We start from the raw sequence: 19,521 nt of genomic DNA on the forward strand, positions 1-19,521 counted from the left end.
GGGGGGTGGGGGGCCCCAAGGCGCACCCCGGCCGGCCTGCCGGCGCGCACGCACCCACGCGAGGCTCCGTGGGAGCCCGGGTGCAGAGAGCACCATCGGGCGAGCACTGAGGCCGGGGGCACCCGGATCTCCTGGCCCACGCGACGGGAGTCCCCCATCTTGCGATTCCCAAAGGCGCTGGGCCCGCCCCCGCACCCGGCCCTTGGCGGCGCCCTGGGCAAGAGCCCGCAGGAGAGCCCCGGCGCCCGCCTGGCCAAAGGCACCACGAACCCGTCCGCCACGCGGAAGCGGACCCGCGCACCGCGCAGGGGCAGGCCGACAGACAGGGTCCGGGGGCGCTGGGCAAAGCTGCTCCCGGGGCCTCCCCGGCGTGGGCCGCGGACCCCACGGCCACGCTCCGCCCCCTGCCGCGCACACCTGCTCCCAGAACCGCGGCCACTCGCAGCGGGGCCCCACCGGAGGCGCCCCGACCCTGTCCCTAAGGCGCGGGTGCGTGTGGGTGTGTGCGCGCGCGCGCGCGGCTGTCCCGCCCTCCGGCGGCTCACAGGCTCACACGCAGGCACTGGGAGCCCCTGCGGCCGGTGGGCGGGCGCACACACTGGGAGCCGTGCAGCCACAGCCGCGCGCCTGCGCCCGCCCTGGGTGGCCTTGTGTGCGCCCATCCGGGATCCGGGCGCAGGCGGGCTGTGCAGCGGAGCAGCCGTGCGCGGTGCGGTGCGGGAGGGCAGGCGTCGGGGCCAGCGGGGGCGGGGGCGGGGGCGCGGGCGGACGGGGCTGGCCGCGGGCGGCCGGGCCACTTCTTGAGGGCGGCGGGAGAGCCGCGCCTCCGTCTACGGCCATACCACCCTGAACGCGCCCGATCTCGTCTGATCTCGGAAGCTAAGCAGGGTCGGGCCTGGTTAGTACTTGGATGGGAGACCGCCTGGGAATACCGGGTGCTGTAGGCCTTTTGTGGGGGCGTGGGGCATTTGCTTCTTTACTTTTCTCCCCCTGGCCTTTGGCTTTGGACGCGGGGAAGGGAGGGGTGGGGGGCTGGGCCCTAGCCCCTGGCCCTGGTCCTGCCCATAGCCTCCGGGCCCCCCACAACCCAGGTGCCCAGGTGCCCTGCCACTCCCCTGCGCCCGGCCCCCAGGCCTGGGCTGCCTGAGGCTGGCCTGAGCTCCCACCCCTGCCCACTGCCCTCCCCGCCCCCTCCCACAGCTCCTCACCAAGACCGTCCAGCCCCGCGCCCAGCCCCTCTCCAGGGCCTGCCTGCCCCGGCTCCCGGCCGGCCGGCCGGCCCCAACGCCTTGCCGAGGGCCAGGGCGGGGCGGGGCCGCTCGGCCAGCCGCCCGGGGGCTTGGGGGGGCCTCCTGGGGCATAAAGGAGTACGCCGGGGGCTCCCGTCCCGCAGGGACATCCTCACGGGGAGGGTGGGGGGAACGCGGTGGGGGCGGGGCTGTGCAGGGAGCGGGGCCGCGGGGGTGGCGGTGGTGAGGGGCTGAGTGGGGGCCCCGGGCGGCCCCTGCTCCTCCCCGAGGTGGCGGTCCCAGTGGCCGCTCCCCCCGCGCCCAGCTCCCAGCGCCCCTGCCAGCGTGCCCCTCACCTGCACCCACCCGAGGTCCACAGCGCGCCCCCCCCCCACACACACACAACGCGCGCGCCCCCGCTCACCGGGAGGCGGGGGCGAGCTGTCCCCTGTCCTTCATTCAACCCTCCCGAGAGACCCAGAGGGGAGCCCCGCCGGAAGCCGCGGGGGGTGGGGGGGCCCCAAGGCGCACCCCGGCCGGCCTGCCGGCGCGCACGCACCCACGCGAGGCTCCGTGGGAGCCCGGGTGCAGAGAGCACCATCGGGCGAGCACTGAGGCCGGGGGCACCCGGATCTCCTGGCCCACGCGACGGGAGTCCCCCATCTTGCGATTCCCAAAGGCGCTGGGCCCGCCCCCGCACCCGGCCCTTGGCGGCGCCCTGGGCAAGAGCCCGCAGGAGAGCCCCGGCGCCCGCCTGGCCAAAGGCACCACGAACCCGTCCGCCACGCGGAAGCGGACCCGCGCACCGCGCAGGGGCAGGCCGACAGACAGGGTCCGGGGGCGCTGGGCAAAGCTGCTCCCGGGGCCTCCCCGGCGTGGGCCGCGGACCCCACGGCCACGCTCCGCCCCCTGCCGCGCACACCTGCTCCCAGAACCGCGGCCACTCGCAGCGGGGCCCCACCGGAGGCGCCCGACCCTGTCCCTAAGGCGCGGGTGCGTGTGTGTGAGTGTGCGCGCGCGCGCGCGCGCGCGCGGCTGTCCCGCCCTCCGGCGGCTCACAGGCTCACACGCAGGCACTGGGAGCCCCTGCGGCCGGTAGGCGGGCGCACACACTGGGAGCCGTGCAGCCACAGCCGCGCGCCTGCGCCCGCCCTGGGTGGCCTTGTGTGCGCCCATCCGGGATCCGGGCGCAGGCGGGCTGTGCAGCGGAGCAGCCGTGCGCGGTGCGGTGCGGGAGGGCAGGCGTCGGGGCCAGCGGGGGCGGGGGGCGCGGGCGGACGGGGCTGGCCGCGGGCGGCCGGGCCACTTCTTGAGGGCGGCGGGAGAGCCGCGCCTCCGTCTACGGCCATACCACCCTGAACGCGCCCGATCTCGTCTGATCTCGGAAGCTAAGCAGGGTCGGGCCTGGTTAGTACTTGGATGGGAGACCGCCTGGGAATACCGGGTGCTGTAGGCCTTTTGTGGGGGCGTGGGGCATTTGCTTCTTTACTTTTCTCCCCCTGGCCTTTGGCTTTGGACGCGGGGAAGGGAGGGGTGGGGGGCTGGGCCCTAGCCCCTGGCCCTGGTCCTGCCCATAGCCTCCGGGCCCCCACAACCCAGGTGCCCAGGTGCCCTGCCACTCCCCTGCGCCCGGCCCCCAGGCCTGGGCTGCCTGAGGCTGGCCTGAGCTCCCACCCCTGCCCACTGCCCTCCCCGCCCCCTCCCACAGCTCCTCACCAAGACCGTCCAGCCCCGCGCCCAGCCCCTCTCCAGGGCCTGCCTGCCCCGGCTCCCGGCCGGCCGGCCGGCCCCAACGCCTTGCCGAGGGCCAGGGCGGGGCGGGGCCGCTCGGCCAGCCGCCCGGGGGCTTGGGGGGGCCTCCTGGGGCATAAAGGAGTACGCCGGGGGCTCCCGTCCCGCAGGGACATCCTCACGGGGAGGGTGGGGGAACGCGGTGGGGGCGGGGCTGTGCAGGGAGCGGGGCCGCGGGGGTGGCGGTGGTGAGGGGCTGAGTGGGGGCCCCGGGCGGCCCCTGCTCCTCCCCGAGGTGGCGGTCCCAGTGGCCGCTCCCCCCCGCGCCCAGCTCCCAGCGCCCCTGCCAGCGTGCCCCTCACCTGCACCCACCCCAGGCCCACAGCGCGCCCCCCCCCCCCACACACACAACGCGCGCGCCCCCGCTCACCGGGAGGCGGGGGCGAGCTGTCCCCTGTCCTTCATTCAACCCTCCCGAGAGACCCAGAGGGGAGCCCCGCCGGAAGCCGCGGGGGGTGGGGGGCCCCAAGGCGCACCCCGGCCGGCCGGCCGGCGCGCACGCACCCACGCGAGGCTCCGTGGGAGCCCGGGTGCAGAGAGCACCGTCGGGCGAGCACTGAGGCCGGGGGCACCCGGATCTCCTGGCCCACGCGACGGGAGTCCCCCATCTTGCGATTCCCAAAGGCGCTGGGCCCGCCCCCCGCACCCGGCCCTTGGCGGCGCCCTGGGCAAGAGCCCGCAGGAGAGCCCCGGCGCCCGCCTGGCCAAAGGCACCACGAACCCGTCCGCCACGCGGAAGCGGACCCGCGCACCGCGCAGGGGCAGGCCGACAGACAGGGTCCGGGGGCGCTGGGCAAAGCTGCTCCCGGGGCCTCCCCGGCGTGGGCCGCGGACCCCACGGCCACGCTCCGCCCCCTGCCGCGCACACCTGCTCCCAGAACCGCGGCCACTCGCAGCGGGGCCCCACCGGAGGCGCCCGACCCTGTCCCTAAGGCGCGGGTGCGTGTGTGTGTGTGTGCGCCGCGCGCGCGCGCGCGGCTGTCCCGCCCTCCGGCGGCTCACAGGCTCACACGCAGGCACTGGGAGCCCCTGCGGCCGGTAGGCGGGCGCACACACTGGGAGCCGTGCAGCCACAGCCGCGCGCCTGCGCCCGCCCTGGGTGGCCTTGTGTGCGCCCATCCGGGATCCGGGCGCAGGCGGGCTGTGCAGCGGAGCAGCCGTGCGCGGTGCGGTGCGGGAGGGCAGGCGTCGGGGCCAGCGGGGGCGGGGGCGCGGGCGGACGGGGCTGGCCGCGGGCGGCCGGGCCACTTCTTGAGGGCGGCGGGAGAGCCGCGCCTCCGTCTACGGCCATACCACCCTGAACGCGCCCGATCTCGTCTGATCTCGGAAGCTAAGCAGGGTCGGGCCTGGTTAGTACTTGGATGGGAGACCGCCTGGGAATACCGGGTGCTGTAGGCCTTTTGTGGGGGCGTGGGGCATTTGCTTCTTTACTTTTCTCCCCCTGGCCTTTGGCTTTGGACGCGGGGAAGGGAGGGGTGGGGGGCTGGGCCCTAGCCCCTGGCCCTGGTCCTGCCCATAGCCTCCGGGCCCCCACAACCCAGGTGCCCAGGTGCCCTGCCACTCCCCTGCGCCCGGCCCCCAGGCCTGGGCTGCCTGAGGCTGGCCTGAGCTCCCACCCCTGCCCACTGCCCTCCCCGCCCCCCTCCCACAGCTCCTCACCAAGACCGTCCAGCCCCGCGCCCAGCCCCTCTCCAGGGCCTGCCTGCCCCGGCTCCCGGCCGGCCCGGCCGGCCCCAAGGCCTTGCTGAGGGCCAGGGCGGGGCGGGGCCGCTCGGCCAGCCGCCCGGGGGCTTGGGGGGGCCTCCTGGGGCATAAAGGAGTACGCCGGGGGCTCCCGTCCCGCAGGGACATCCTCACGGGGAGGGTGGGGGAACGCGGTGGGGGCGGGGCTGTGCAGGGAGCGGGGGCCGCGGGGGTGGCGGTGGTGAGGGGCTGAGTGGGGGCCCCGGGCGGCCCCTGCTCCTCCCCGAGGTGGCGGTCCCAGTGGCCGCTCCCCCCGCGCCCAGCTCCCAGCGCCCCTGCCAGCGTGCCCCTCACCTGCACCCACCCCAGGCCCACAGCGCGCCCCCCCCCCAGACACACACACACAACGCGCGCGCCCGCGCTCACCGGGAGGCGGGGGCGAGCTGTCCCCTGTCCTTCATTCAACCCTCCCGAGAGACCCAGAGGGGAGCCCCGCCGGAAGCCGCGGGGGGTGGGGGGCCCCAAGGCGCACCCCGGCCGGCCGGCCGGCGCGCACGCACCCACGCGAGGCTCCGTGGGAGCCCGGGTGCAGAGAGCACCGTCGGGCGAGCACTGAGGCCGGGGGCACCCGGATCTCCTGGCCCACGCGACGGGAGTCCCCCATCTTGCGATTCCCAAAGGCGCTGGGCCCGCCCCCGCACCCGGCCCTTGGCGGCGCCCTGGGCAAGAGCCCGCAGGAGAGCCCCGGCGCCCGCCTGGCCAAAGGCACCACGAACCCGTCCGCCACGCGGAAGCGGACCCGCGCACCGCGCAGGGGCAGGCCGACAGACAGGGTCCGGGGGCGCTGGGCAAAGCTGCTCCCGGGGCCTCCCCGGCGTGGGCCGCGGACCCCACGGCCACGCTCCGCCCCCTGCCGCGCACACCTGCTCCCAGAACCGCGGCCACTCGCAGCGGGGCCCCACCGGAGGCGCCCGACCCTGTCCCTAAGGCGCGGGTGCGTGTGTGTGTGTGTGCGCGCGCGCGCGCGCGCGGCTGTCCCGCCCTCCGGCGGCTCACAGGCTCACACGCAGGCACTGGGAGCCCCTGCGGCCGGTAGGCGGGCGCACACACTGGGAGCCGTGCAGCCACAGCCGCGCGCCTGCGCCCGCCCTGGGTGGCCTTGTGTGCGCCCATCCGGGATCCGGGCGCAGGCGGGCTGTGCAGCGGAGCAGCCGTGCGCGGTGCGGTGCGGGAGGGCAGGCGTCGGGGCCAGCGGGGGCGGGGGCGCGGGCGGACGGGGCTGGCCGCGGGCGGCCGGGCCACTTCTTGAGGGCGGCGGGAGAGCCGCGCCTCCGTCTACGGCCATACCACCCTGAACGCGCCCGATCTCGTCTGATCTCGGAAGCTAAGCAGGGTCGGGCCTGGTTAGTACTTGGATGGGAGACCGCCTGGGAATACCGGGTGCTGTAGGCCTTTTGTGGGGGCGTGGGGCATTTGCTTCTTTACTTTTCTCCCCCTGGCCTTTGGCTTTGGACGCGGGGAAGGGAGGGGTGGGGGGCTGGGCCCTAGCCCCTGGCCCTGGTCCTGCCCATGCCTCCGGGCCCCCACAACCCAGGTGCCCAGGTGCCCTGCCACTCCCCTGCGCCCGGCCCCCAGGCCTGGGCTGCCTGAGGCTGGCCTGAGCTCCCACCCCTGCCCACTGCCCTCCCCGCCCCCTCCCACAGCTCCTCACCAAGACCGTCCAGCCCCGCGCCCAGCCCCTCTCCAGGGCCTGCCTGCCCCGGCTCCCGGCCGGCCGGCCGGCCCCAAGGCCTTGCTGAGGGCCAGGGCGGGGCGGGGCCGCTCGGCCAGCCGCCCGGGGGCTTGGGGGGGGCCTCCTGGGGCATAAAGGAGTACGCCGGGGGCTCCCGTCCCGCAGGGACATCCTCACGGGGAGGGTGGGGGAACGCGGTGGGGGCGGGGCTGTGCAGGGAGCGGGGCCGCGGGGGTGGCGGTGGTGAGGGGCTGAGTGGGGGCCCCGGGCGGCCCCTGCTCCTCCCCGAGGTGGCGGTCCCAGTGGCCGCTGCCCCCGCGCCCAGCTCCCAGCGCCCCTGCCAGCGTGCCCCTCACCTGCACCCACCCCAGGCCCACAGCGCGCCCCCCCCCCCCACACACACACACAACGCGCGCGCCCCCGCTCACCGGGAGGCGGGGGCGAGCTGTCCCCTGTCCTTCATTCAACCCTCCCGAGAGACCCAGAGGGGAGCCCCGCCGGAAGCCGCGGGGGGTGGGGGGCCCCAAGGCGCACCCCGGCCGGCCGGCCGGCGCGCACGCACCCACGCGAGGCTCCGTGGGAGCCCGGGTGCAGAGAGCACCGTCGGGCGAGCACTGAGGCCGGGGGCACCCGGATCTCCTGGCCCACGCGACGGGAGTCCCCCATCTTGCGATTCCCAAAGGCGCTGGGCCCGCCCCCGCACCCGGCCCTTGGCGGCGCCCTGGGCAAGAGCCCGCAGGAGAGCCCCGGCGCCCGCCTGGCCAAAGGCACCACGAACCCGTCCGCCACGCGGAAGCGGACCCGCGCACCGCGCAGGGGCAGGCCGACAGACAGGGTCCGGGGGCGCTGGGCAAAGCTGCTCCCGGGGCCTCCCCGGCGTGGGCCGCGGACCCCACGGCCACGCTCCGCCCCCTGCCGCGCACACCTGCTCCCAGAACCGCGGCCACTCGCAGCGGGGCCCCACCGGAGGCGCCCCGACCCTGTCCCTAAGGCGCGGGTGCGTGTGGGTGTGTGCGCGCGCGCGCGGCTGTCCCGCCCTCCGGCGGCTCACAGGCTCACACGCAGGCACTGGGAGCCCCTGCGGCCGGTGGGCGGGCGCACACACTGGGAGCCGTGCAGCCACAGCCGCGCGCCTGCGCCCGCCCTGGGTGGCCTTGTGTGCGCCCATCCGGGATCCGGGCGCAGGCGGGCTGTGCAGCGGAGCAGCCGTGCGCGGTGCGGTGCGGGAGGGCAGGCGTCGGGGCCAGCGGGGGCGGGGGGCGGGGGCGCGGGCGGACGGGGCTGGCCGCGGGCGGCCGGGCCACTTCTTGAGGGCGGCGGGAGAGCCGCGCCTCCGTCTACGGCCATACCACCCTGAACGCGCCCGATCTCGTCTGATCTCGGAAGCTAAGCAGGGTCGGGCCTGGTTAGTACTTGGATGGGAGACCGCCTGGGAATACCGGGTGCTGTAGGCCTTTTGTGGGGGCGTGGGGCATTTGCTTCTTTACTTTTCTCCCCCTGGCCTTTGGCTTTGGACGCGGGGAAGGGAGGGGTGGGGGGCTGGGCCCTAGCCCCTGGCCCTGGTCCTGCCCATAGCCTCCGGGCCCCCACAACCCAGGTGCCCAGGTGCCCTGCCACTCCCCTGCGCCCGGCCCCCAGGCCTGGGCTGCCTGAGGCTGGCCTGAGCTCCCACCCCTGCCCACTGCCCTCCCCGCCCCCTCCCACAGCTCCTCACCAAGACCGTCCAGCCCCGCGCCCAGCCCCTCTCCAGGGCCTGCCTGCCCCGGCTCCCGGCCGGCCGGCCGGCCGGCCCCAAGGCCTTGCCGAGGGCCAGGGCGGGGCGGGGCCGCTCGGCCAGCCGCCCGGGGGCTTGGGGGGGCCTCCTGGGGCATAAAGGAGTACGCCGGGGGCTCCCGTCCCGCAGGGACATCCTCACGGGGAGGGTGGGGGAACGCGGTGGGGGCGGGGCTGTGCAGGGAGCGGGGCCGCGGGGGTGGCGGTGGTGAGGGGCTGAGTGGGGGCCCCGGGCGGCCCCTGCTCCTCCCCGAGGTGGCGGTCCCAGTGGCCGCTGCCCCCGCGCCCAGCTCCCAGCGCCCCTGCCAGCGTGCCCCTCACCTGCACCCACCCCAGGCCCACAGCGCGCCCCCCCCACACACACACACACAACGCGCGCGCCCCCGCTCACCGGGAGGCGGGGGCGAGCTGTCCCCTGTCCTTCATTCAACCCTCCCGAGAGACCCAGAGGGGAGCCCCGCCGGAAGCCGCGGGGGGTGGGGGGCCCCAAGGCGCACCCCGGCCGGCCGGCCGGCGCGCACGCACCCACGCGAGGCTCCGTGGGAGCCCGGGTGCAGAGAGCACCGTCGGGCGAGCACTGAGGCCGGGGGCACCCGGATCTCCTGGCCCACGCGACGGGAGTCCCCCATCTTGCGATTCCCAAAGGCGCTGGGCCCGCCCCCGCACCCGGCCCTTGGCGGCGCCCTGGGCAAGAGCCCGCAGGAGAGCCCCGGCGCCCGCCTGGCCAAAGGCACCACGAACCCGTCCGCCACGCGGAAGCGGACCCGCGCACCGCGCAGGGGCAGGCCGACAGACAGGGTCCGGGGGCGCTGGGCAAAGCTGCTCCCGGGGCCTCCCCGGCGTGGGCCGCGGACCCCACGGCCACGCTCCGCCCCCTGCCGCGCACACCTGCTCCCAGAACCGCGGCCACTCGCAGCGGGGCCCCACCGGAGGCGCCCCGACCCTGTCCCTAAGGCGCGGGTGCGTGTGGGTGTGTGCGCGCGCGCGCGGCTGTCCCGCCCTCCGGCGGCTCACAGGCTCACACGCAGGCACTGGGAGCCCCTGCGGCCGGTGGGCGGGCGCACACACTGGGAGCCGTGCAGCCACAGCCGCGCGCCTGCGCCCGCCCTGGGTGGCCTTGTGTGCGCCCATCCGGGATCCGGGCGCAGGCGGGCTGTGCAGCGGAGCAGCCGTGCGCGGTGCGGTGCGGGAGGGCAGGCGTCGGGGGCCAGCGGGGGCGGGGGCGGGGGCGCGGGCGGACGGGGCTGGCCGCGGGCGGCCGGGCCACTTCTTGAGGGCGGCGGGAGAGCCGCGCCTCCGTCTACGGCCATACCACCCTGAACGCGCCCGATCTCGTCTGATCTCGGAAGCTAAGCAGGGTCGGGCCTGGTTAGTACTTGGATGGGAGACCGCCTGGGAATACCGGGTGCTGTAGGCCTTTTGTGGGGGCGTGGGGCATTTGCTTCTTTACTTTTCTCCCCCTGGCCTTTGGCTTTGGACGCGGGGAAGGGAGGGGTGGGGGGCTGGGCCCTAGCCCCTGGCCCTGGTCCTGCCCATAGCCTCCGGGCCCCCACAACCCAGGTGCCCAGGTGCCCTGCCACTCCCCTGCGCCCGGCCCCCAGGCCTGGGCTGCCTGAGGCTGGCCTGAGCTCCCACCCCTGCCCACTGCCCTCCCCGCCCCCTCCCACAGCTCCTCACCAAGACCGTCCAGCCCCGCGCCCAGCCCCTCTCCAGGGCCTGCCTGCCCCGGCTCCCGGCCGGCCGGCCGGCCGGCCCCAAGGCCTTGCCGAGGGCCAGGGCGGGGCGGGGCCGCTCGGCCAGCCGCCCGGGGGCTTGGGGGGGCCTCCTGGGGCATAAAGGAGTACGCCGGGGGCTCCCGTCCCGCAGGGACATCCTCACGGGGAGGGTGGGGGAACGCGGTGGGGGCGGGGCTGTGCAGGGAGCGGGGCCGCGGGGGTGGCGGTGGTGAGGGGCTGAGTGGGGGCCCCGGGCGGCCCCTGCTCCTCCCCGAGGTGGCGGTCCCAGTGGCCGCTGCCCCCGCGCCCAGCTCCCAGCGCCCCTGCCAGCGTGCCCCTCACCTGCACCCACCCCAGGCCCACAGCGCGCCCCCCCCACACACACACACACAACGCGCGCGCCCCCGCTCACCGGGAGGCGGGGGCGAGCTGTCCCCTGTCCTTCATTCAACCCTCCCGAGAGACCCAGAGGGGAGCCCCGCCGGAAGCCGCGGGGGGTGGGGGGCCCCAAGGCGCACCCCGGCCGGCCGGCCGGCGCGCACGCACCCACGCGAGGCTCCGTGGGAGCCCGGGTGCAGAGAGCACCGTCGGGCGAGCACTGAGGCCGGGGGCACCCGGATCTCCTGGCCCACGCGACGGGAGTCCCCCATCTTGCGATTCCCAAAGGCGCTGGGCCCGCCCCCGCACCCGGCCCTTGGCGGCGCCCTGGGCAAGAGCCCGCAGGAGAGCCCCGGCGCCCGCCTGGCCAAAGGCACCACGAACCCGTCCGCCACGCGGAAGCGGACCCGCGCACCGCGCAGGGGCAGGCCGACAGACAGGGTCCGGGGGCGCTGGGCAAAGCTGCTCCCGGGGCCTCCCCGGCGTGGGCCGCGGACCCCACGGCCACGCTCCGCCCCCTGCCGCGCACACCTGCTCCCAGAACCGCGGCCACTCGCAGCGGGGCCCCACCGGAGGCGCCCCGACCCTGTCCCTAAGGCGCGGGTGCGTGTGGGTGTGTGCGCGCGCGCGCGGCTGTCCCGCCCTCCGGCGGCTCACAGGCTCACACGCAGGCACTGGGAGCCCCTGCGGCCGGTGGGCGGGCGCACACACTGGGAGCCGTGCAGCCACAGCCGCGCGCCTGCGCCCGCCCTGGGTGGCCTTGTGTGCGCCCATCCGGGATCCGGGCGCAGGCGGGCTGTGCAGCGGAGCAGCCGTGCGCGGTGCGGTGCGGGAGGGCAGGCGTCGGGGCCAGCGGGGGCGGGGGCGGGGGCGCGGGCGGACGGGGCTGGCCGCGGGCGGCCGGGCCACTTCTTGAGGGCGGCGGGAGAGCCGCGCCTCCGTCTACGGCCATACCACCCTGAACGCGCCCGATCTCGTCTGATCTCGGAAGCTAAGCAGGGTCGGGCCTGGTTAGTACTTGGATGGGAGACCGCCTGGGAATACCGGGTGCTGTAGGCCTTTTGTGGGGGCGTGGGGCATTTGCTTCTTTACTTTTCTCCCCCTGGCCTTTGGCTTTGGACGCGGGGAAGGGAGGGGTGGGGGGCTGGGCCCTAGCCCCTGGCCCTGGTCCTGCCCATAGCCTCCGGGCCCCCACAACCCAGGTGCCCAGGTGCCCTGCCACTCCCCTGCGCCCGGCCCCCAGGCCTGGGCTGCCTGAGGCTGGCCTGAGCTCCCACCCCTGCCCACTGCCCTCCCCGCCCCCTCCCACAGCTCCTCACCAAGACCGTCCAGCCCCGCGCCCAGCCCCTCTCCAGGGCCTGCCTGCCCCGGCTCCCGGCCGGCCGGCCGGCCCCAAGGCCTTGCTGAGGGCCAGGGCGGGGCGGGGCCGCTCGGCCAGCCGCCCGGGGGCTTGGGGGGGCCTCCTGGGGCATAAAGGAGTACGCCGGGGGCTCCCGTCCCGCAGGGACATCCTCACGGGGAGGGTGGGGGAACGCGGTGGGGGCGGGGCTGTGCAGGGAGCGGGGCCGCGGGGGTGGCGGTGGTGAGGGGCTGAGTGGGGGCCCCGGGCGGCCCCTGCTCCTCCCCGAGGTGGCGGTCCCAGTGGCCGCTGCCCCCGCGCCCAGCTCCCAGCGCCCCTGCCAGCGTGCCCCTCACCTGCACCCACCCCAGGCCCACAGCGCGCCCCCCCCCCCACACACACACACAACGCGCGCGCCCCCGCTCACCGGGAGGCGGGGGCGAGCTGTCCCCTGTCCTTCATTCAACCCTCCCGAGAGACCCAGAGGGGAGCCCCGCCGGAAGCCGCGGGGGGTGGGGGGGCCCCAAGGCGTACCCCGGCCGGCCGGCCGGCGCGCACGCACCCACGCGAGGCTCCGTGGGAGCCCGGGTGCAGAGAGCACCGTCGGGCGAGCACTGAGGCCGGGGGCACCCGGATCTCCTGGCCCACGCGACGGGAGTCCCCCATCTTGCGATTCCCAAAGGCGCTGGGCCCGCCCCCGCACCCGGCCCTTGGCGGCGCCCTGGGCAAGAGCCCGCAGGAGAGCCCCGGCGCCCGCCTGGCCAAAGGCACCACGAACCCGTCCGCCACGCGGAAGCGGACCCGCGCACCGCGCAGGGGCAGGCCGACAGACAGGGTCCGGGGGCGCTGGGCAAAGCTGCTCCCGGGGCCTCCCCGGCGTGGGCCGCGGACCCCACGGCCACGCTCCGCCCCCTGCCGCGCACACCTGCTCCCAGAACCGCGGCCACTCGCAGCGGGGCCCCACCGGAGGCGCCCCGACCCTGTCCCTAAGGCGCGGGTGCGTGTGGGTGTGTGCGCGCGCGCGCGGCTGTCCCGGCCTCCGGCGGCTCACAGGCTCACACGCAGGCACTGGGAGCCCCTGCGGCCGGTGGGCGGGCGCACACACTGGGAGCCGTGCAGCCACAGCCGCGCGCCTGCGCCCGCCCTGGGTGGCCTTGTGTGCGCCCATCCGGGATCCGGGCGCAGGCGGGCTGTGCAGCGGAGCAGCCGTGCGCGGTGCGGTGCGGGAGGGCAGGCGTCGGGGCCAGCGGGGGCGGGGGCGGGGGCGCGGGCGGACGGGGCTGGCCGCGGGCGGCCGGGCCACTTCTTGAGGGCGGCGGGAGAGCCGCGCCTCCGTCTACGGCCATACCACCCTGAACGCGCCCGATCTCGTCTGATCTCGGAAGCTAAGCAGGGTCGGGCCTGGTTAGTACTTGGATGGGAGACCGCCTGGGAATACCGGGTGCTGTAGGCCTTTTGTGGGGGCGTGGGGCATTTGCTTCTTTACTTTTCTCCCCCTGGCCTTTGGCTTTGGACGCGGGGAAGGGAGGGGTGGGGGGCTGGGCCCTAGCCCCTGGCCCTGGTCCTGCCCATAGCCTCCGGGCCCCCACAACCCAGGTGCCCAGGTGCCCTGCCACTCCCCTGCGCCCGGCCCCCAGGCCTGGGCTGCCTGAGGCTGGCCTGAGCTCCCACCCCTGCCCACTGCCCTCCCCGCCCCCTCCCACAGCTCCTCACCAAGACCGTCCAGCCCCGCGCCCAGCCCCTCTCCAGGGCCTGCCTGCCCCGGCTCCCGGCCGGCCGGCCGGCCCCAACGCCTTGCCGAGGGCCAGGGCGGGGCGGGGCCGCTCGGCCAGCCGCCCGGGGGCTTGGGGGGGCCTCCTGGGGCATAAAGGAGTACGCCGGGGGCTCCCGTCCCGCAGGGACATCCTCACGGGGAGGGTGGGGGAACGCGGTGGGGGCGGGGCTGTGCAGGGAGCGGGGCCGCGGGGGTGGCGGTGGTGAGGGGCTGAGTGGGGGCCCCGGGCGGCCCCTGCTCCTCCCCGAGGTGGCGGTCCCAGTGGCCGCTCCCCCCGCGCCCAGCTCCCAGCGCCCCTGCCAGCGTGCCCCTCACCTGCACCCACCCGAGGTCCACAGCGCGCCCCCCCCCCCACACACACACAACGCGCGCGCCCCCGCTCACCGGGAGGCGGGGGCGAGCTGTCCCCTGTCCTTCATTCAACCCTCCCGAGAGACCCAGAGGGGAGCCCCGCCGGAAGCCGCGGGGGGTGGGGGGCCCCAAGGCGCACCCCGGCCGGCCTGCCGGCGCGCACGCACCCACGCGAGGCTCCGTGGGAGCCCGGGTGCAGAGAGCACCATCGGGCGAGCACTGAGGCCGGGGGCACCCGGATCTCCTGGCCCACGCGACGGGAGTCCCCCATCTTGCGATTCCCAAAGGCGCTGGGCCCGCCCCCGCACCCGGCCCTTGGCGGCGCCCTGGGCAAGAGCCCGCAGGAGAGCCCCGGCGCCCGCCTGGCCAAAGGCACCACGAACCCGTCCGCCACGCGGAAGCGGACCCGCGCACCGCGCAGGGGCAGGCCGACAGACAGGGTCCGGGGGCGCTGGGCAAAGCTGCTCCCGGGGCCTCCCCGGCGTGGGCCGCGGACCCCACGGCCACGCTCCGCCCCCTGCCGCGCACACCTGCTCCCAGAACCGCGGCCACTCGCAGCGGGGCCCCACCGGAGGCGCCCGACCCTGTCCCTAAGGCGCGGGTGCGTGTGTGTGAGTGTGCGCGCGCGCGCGCGCGCGCGCGGCTGTCCCGCCCTCCGGCGGCTCACAGGCTCACACGCAGGCACTGGGAGCCCCTGCGGCCGGTAGGCGGGCGCACACACTGGGAGCCGTGCAGCCACAGCCGCGCGCCTGCGCCCGCCCTGGGTGGCCTTGTGTGCGCCCATCCGGGATCCGGGCGCAGGCGGGCTGTGCAGCGGAGCAGCCGTGCGCGGTGCGGTGCGGGAGGGCAGGCGTCGGGGCCAGCGGGGGCGGGGGCGCGGGCGGACGGGGCTGGCCGCGGGCGGCCGGGCCACTTCTTGAGGGCGGCGGGAGAGCCGCGCCTCCGTCTACGGCCATACCACCCTGAACGCGCCCGATCTCGTCTGATCTCGGAAGCTAAGCAGGGTCGGGCCTGGTTAGTACTTGGATGGGAGACCACCTGGGAATACCGGGTGCTGTAGGCCTTTTGTGGGGGCGTGGGGCATTTGCTTCTTTACTTTTCTCCCCCTGGCCTTTGGCTTTGGACGCGGGGAAGGGAGGGGTGGGGGGCTGGGCCCTAGCCCCTGGCCCTGGTCCTGCCCATAGCCTCCGGGCCCCCCACAACCCAGGTGCCCAGGTGCCCTGCCACTCCCCTGCGCCCGGCCCCCAGGCCTGGGCTGCCTGAGGCTGGCCTGAGCTCCCACCCCTGCCCACTGCCCTCCCCGCCCCCTCCCACAGCTCCTCACCAAGACCGTCCAGCCCCGCGCCCAGCCCCTCTCCAGGGCCTGCCTGCCCCGGCTCCCGGCCGGCCGGCCGGCCCCAACGCCTTGCCGAGGGCCAGGGCGGGGCGGGGGCCGCTCGGCCAGCCGCCCGGGGGCTTGGGGGGGCCTCCTGGGGCATAAAGGAGTACGCCGGGGGCTCCCGTCCCGCAGGGACATCCTCACGGGGAGGGTGGGGGAACGCGGTGGGGGCGGGGCTGTGCAGGGAGCGGGGCCGCGGGGGTGGCGGTGGTGAGGGGCTGAGTGGGGGCCCCGGGCGGCCCCTGCTCCTCCCCGAGGTGGCGGTCCCAGTGGCCGCTCCCCCCGCGCCCAGCTCCCAGCGCCCCTGCCAGCGTGCCCCTCACCTGCACCCACCCCAGGCCCACAGCGCGCCCCCCCCCAGACACACACACACAACGCGCGCGCCCGCGCTCACCGGGAGGCGGGGGCGAGCTGTCCCCTGTCCTTCATTCAACCCTCCCGAGAGACCCAGAGGGGAGCCCCGCCGGAAGCCGCGGGGGGTGGGGGGCCCCAAGGCGCACCCCGGCCGGCCGGCCGGCGCGCACGCACCCACGCGAGGCTCCGTGGGAGCCCGGGTGCAGAGAGCACCGTCGGGCGAGCACTGAGGCCGGGGGCACCCGGATCTCCTGGCCCACGCGACGGGAGTCCCCCATCTTGCGATTCCCAAAGGCGCTGGGCCCGCCCCCGCACCCGGCCCTTGGCGGCGCCCTGGGCAAGAGCCCGCAGGAGAGCCCCGGCGCCCGCCTGGCCAAAGGCACCACGAACCCGTCCGCCACGCGGAAGCGGACCCGCGCACCGCGCAGGGGCAGGCCGACAGACAGGGTCCGGGGGCGCTGGGCAAAGCTGCTCCCGGGGCCTCCCCGGCGTGGGCCGCGGACCCCACGGCCACGCTCCGCCCCCTGCCGCGCACACCTGCTCCCAGAACCGCGGCCACTCGCAGCGGGGCCCCACCGGAGGCGCCCGACCCTGTCCCTAAGGCGCGGGTGCGTGTGTGTGTGTGTGCGCGCGCGCGCGCGCGCGCGCGCGGCTGTCCCGCCCTCCGGCGGCTCACAGGCTCACACGCAGGCACTGGGAGCCCCTGCGGCCGGTAGGCGGGCGCACACACTGGGAGCCGTGCAGCCACAGCCGCGCGCCTGCGCCCGCCCTGGGTGGCCTTGTGTGCGCCCATCCGGGATCCGGGCGCAGGCGGGCTGTGCAGCGGAGCAGCCGTGCGCGGTGCGGTGCGGGAGGGCAGGCGTCGGGGCCAGCGGGGGCGGGGGCGCGGGCGGACGGGGCTGGCCGCGGGCGGCCGGGCCACTTCTTGAGGGCGGCGGGAGAGCCGCGCCTCCGTCTACGGCCATACCACCCTGAACGCGCCCGATCTCGTCTGATCTCGGAAGCTAAGCAGGGTCGGGCCTGGTTAGTACTTGGATGGGAGACCGCCTGGGAATACCGGGTGCTGTAGGCCTTTTGTGGGGGCGTGGGGCATTTGCTTCTTTACTTTTCTCCCCCTGGCCTTTGGCTTTGGACGCGGGGAAGGGAGGGGTGGGGGGCTGGGCCCTAGCCCCTGGCCCTGGTCCTGCCCATAGCCTCCGGGCCCCCACAACCCAGGTGCCCAGGTGCCCTGCCACTCCCCTGCGCCCGGCCCCCAGGCCTGGGCTGCCTGAGGCTGGCCTGAGCTCCCACCCCTGCCCACTGCCCTCCCCGCCCCCTCCCACAGCTCCTCACCAAGACCGTCCAGCCCCGCGCCCAGCCCCTCTCCAGGGCCTGCCTGCCCCGGCTCCCGGCCGGCCGGCCGGCCCCAAGGCCTTGCTGAGGGCCAGGGCGGGGCGGGGCCGCTCGGCCAGCCGCCCGGGGGCTTGGGGGGGCCTCCTGGGGCATAAAGGAGTACGCCGGGGGCTCCCGTCCCGCAGGGACATCCTCACGGGGAGGGTGGGGGAACGCGGTGGGGGCGGGGCTGTGCAGGGAGCGGGGCCGCGGGGGTGGCGGTGGTGAGGGGCTGAGTGGGGGCCCCGGGCGGCCCCTGCTCCTCCCCGAGGTGGCGGTCCCAGTGGCCGCTGCCCCCGCGCCCAGCTCCCAGCGCCCCTGCCAGCGTGCCCCTCACCTGCACCCACCCCAGGCCCACAGCGCGCCCCCCCCACACACACACACACAACGCGCGCGCCCCCGCTCACCGGGAGGCGGGGGCGAGCTGTCCCCTGTCCTTCATTCAACCCTCCCGAGAGACCCAGAGGGGAGCCCCGCCGGAAGCCGCGGGGGGTGGGGGGCCCCAAGGCGCACCCCGGCCGGCCGGCCGGCGCGCACGCACCCACGCGAGGCTCCGTGGGAGCCCGGGTGCAGAGAGCACCGTCGGGCGAGCACTGAGGCCGGGGGCACCCGGATCTCCTGGCCCACGCGACGGGAGTCCCCCATCTTGCGATTCCCAAAGGCGCTGGGCCCGCCCCCGCACCCGGCCCTTGGCGGCGCCCTGGGCAAGAGCCCGCAGGAGAGCCCCGGCGCCCGCCTGGCCAAAGGCACCACGAACCCGTCCGCCACGCGGAAGCGGACCCGCGCACCGCGCAGGGGCAGGCCGACAGACAGGGTCCGGGGGCGCTGGGCAAAGCTGCTCCCGGGGCCTCCCCGGCGTGGGCCGCGGACCCCACGGCCACGCTCCGCCCCCTGCCGCGCACACCTGCTCCCAGAACCGCGGCCACTCGCAGCGGGGCCCCACCGGAGGCGCCCCGACCCTGTCCCTAAGGCGCGGGTGCGTGTGGGTGTGTGCGCGCGCGCGCGGCTGTCCCGCCCTCCGGCGGCTCACAGGCTCACACGCAGGCACTGGGAGCCCCTGCGGCCGGTGGGCGGGCGCACACACTGGGAGCCGTGCAGCCACAGCCGCGCGCCTGCGCCCGCCCTGGGTGGCCTTGTGTGCGCCCATCCGGGATCCGGGCGCAGGCGGGCTGTGCAGCGGAGCAGCCGTGCGCGGTGCGGTGCGGGAGGGCAGGCGTCGGGGCCAGCGGGGGCGGGGGCGGGGGCGCGGGCGGACGGGGCTGGCCGCGGGCGGCCGGGCCACTTCTTGAGGGCGGCGGGAGAGCCGCGCCTCCGTCTACGGCCATACCACCCTGAACGCGCCCGATCTCGTCTGATCTCGGAAGCTAAGCAGGGTCGGGCCTGGTTAGTACTTGGATGGGAGACCGCCTGGGAATACCGGGTGCTGTAGGCCTTTTGTGGGGGCGTGGGGCATTTGCTTCTTTACTTTTCTCCCCCTGGCCTTTGGCTTTGGACGCGGGGAAGGGAGGGGTGGGGGGCTGGGCCCTAGCCCCTGGCCCTGGTCCTGCCCATAGCCTCCGGGCCCCCACAACCCAGGTGCCCAGGTGCCCTGCCACTCCCCTGCGCCCGGCCCCCAGGCCTGGGCTGCCTGAGGCTGGCCTGAGCTCCCACCCCTGCCCACTGCCCTCCCCGCCCCCTCCCACAGCTCCTCACCAAGACCGTCCAGCCCCGCGCCCAGCCCCTCTCCAGGGCCTGCCTGCCCCGGCTCCCGGCCGGCCGGCCGGCCCCAACGCCTTGCCGAGGGCCAGGGCGGGGCGGGGCCGCTCGGCCAGCCGCCCGGGGGCTTGGGGGGGCCTCCTGGGGCATAAAGGAGTACGCCGGGGGCTCCCGTCCCGCAGGGACATCCTCACGGGGAGGGTGGGGGAACGCGGTGGGGGCGGGGCTGTGCAGGGAGCGGGGCCGCGGGGGTGGCGGTGGTGAGGGGCTGAGTGGGGGCCCCGGGCGGCCCCTGCTCCTCCCCGAGGTGGCGGTCCCAGTGGCCGCTCCCCCCGCGCCCAGCTCCCAGCGCCCCTGCCAGCGTGCCCCTCACCTGCACCCACCCCAGGCCCACAGCGCGCCCCCCCCCAGACACACACACACAACGCGCGCGCCCGCGCTCACCGGGAGGCGGGGGCGAGCTGTCCCCTGTCCTTCATTCAACCCTCCCGAGAGACCCAGAGGGGAGCCCCGCCGGAAGCCGCGGGGGGTGGGGGGCCCCAAGGCGCACCCCGGCCGGCCTGCCGGCGCGCACGCACCCACGCGAGGCTCCGTGGGAGCCCGGGTGCAGAGAGCACCATCGGGCGAGCACTGAGGCCGGGGGCACCCGGATCTCCTGGCCCACGCGACGGGAGTCCCCCATCTTGCGATTCCCAAAGGCGCTGGGCCCGCCCCCGCACCCGGCCCTTGGCGGCGCCCTGGGCAAGAGCCCGCAGGAGAGCCCCGGCGCCCGCCTGGCCAAAGGCACCACGAACCCGTCCGCCACGCGGAAGCGGACCCGCGCACCGCGCAGGGGCAGGCCGACAGACAGGGTCCGGGGGCGCTGGGCAAAGCTGCTCCCGGGGCCTCCCCGGCGTGGGCCGCGGACCCCACGGCCACGCTCCGCCCCCTGCCGCGCACACCTGCTCCCAGAACCGCG

At 76.8% G+C, this 19,521-nt stretch overlaps 11 non-coding genes across 11 annotated transcripts; all 11 read left to right on the top strand.

Annotated features, from left to right (window-relative positions):
• The first annotated feature begins 828 nt into the window (after positions 1-828).
• Positions 829-947, top strand: LOC130025616 (5S ribosomal RNA). The gene has a single exon (XR_008792750.1). It is a non-coding gene; the product is annotated as a 5S ribosomal RNA (ribosomal RNA).
• Positions 948-2,566: 1,619 nt separating this feature from the next.
• LOC130025664 (5S ribosomal RNA) lies at positions 2,567-2,685 on the top strand. Its single transcript, XR_008792785.1, has one exon. It is a non-coding gene; the product is annotated as a 5S ribosomal RNA (ribosomal RNA).
• Positions 2,686-4,299: 1,614 nt separating this feature from the next.
• LOC130025676 (5S ribosomal RNA) lies at positions 4,300-4,418 on the top strand. Its single transcript, XR_008792796.1, has one exon. It is a non-coding gene; the product is annotated as a 5S ribosomal RNA (ribosomal RNA).
• Positions 4,419-6,036: 1,618 nt separating this feature from the next.
• Positions 6,037-6,155, top strand: LOC130025688 (5S ribosomal RNA). Its single transcript, XR_008792807.1, has one exon. It is a non-coding gene; the product is annotated as a 5S ribosomal RNA (ribosomal RNA).
• Positions 6,156-7,770: 1,615 nt separating this feature from the next.
• LOC130025515 (5S ribosomal RNA) lies at positions 7,771-7,889 on the top strand. The gene has a single exon (XR_008792657.1). It is a non-coding gene; the product is annotated as a 5S ribosomal RNA (ribosomal RNA).
• Positions 7,890-9,506: 1,617 nt separating this feature from the next.
• LOC130025526 (5S ribosomal RNA) lies at positions 9,507-9,625 on the top strand. Its single transcript, XR_008792668.1, has one exon. It is a non-coding gene; the product is annotated as a 5S ribosomal RNA (ribosomal RNA).
• Positions 9,626-11,241: 1,616 nt separating this feature from the next.
• LOC130025538 (5S ribosomal RNA) lies at positions 11,242-11,360 on the top strand. Its single transcript, XR_008792679.1, has one exon. It is a non-coding gene; the product is annotated as a 5S ribosomal RNA (ribosomal RNA).
• Positions 11,361-12,974: 1,614 nt separating this feature from the next.
• Positions 12,975-13,093, top strand: LOC130025549 (5S ribosomal RNA). Its single transcript, XR_008792690.1, has one exon. It is a non-coding gene; the product is annotated as a 5S ribosomal RNA (ribosomal RNA).
• A 1,616-nt stretch (positions 13,094-14,709) lies between these two features.
• On the top strand, positions 14,710-14,828 carry LOC130025509 (5S ribosomal RNA). Its single transcript, XR_008792651.1, has one exon. It is a non-coding gene; the product is annotated as a 5S ribosomal RNA (ribosomal RNA).
• A 1,622-nt stretch (positions 14,829-16,450) lies between these two features.
• Positions 16,451-16,569, top strand: LOC130025560 (5S ribosomal RNA). Its single transcript, XR_008792701.1, has one exon. It is a non-coding gene; the product is annotated as a 5S ribosomal RNA (ribosomal RNA).
• A 1,612-nt stretch (positions 16,570-18,181) lies between these two features.
• LOC130025570 (5S ribosomal RNA) lies at positions 18,182-18,300 on the top strand. Its single transcript, XR_008792710.1, has one exon. It is a non-coding gene; the product is annotated as a 5S ribosomal RNA (ribosomal RNA).
• Positions 18,301-19,521: the final 1,221 nt, after the last annotated feature.

This window comes from Sorex fumeus, unplaced genomic scaffold, assembly GCF_029834395.1.
Source record: "Sorex fumeus unplaced genomic scaffold, SorFum_2.1 ptg000030l, whole genome shotgun sequence".
Lineage (NCBI taxonomy): Eukaryota > Metazoa > Chordata > Mammalia > Eulipotyphla > Soricidae > Sorex > Sorex fumeus.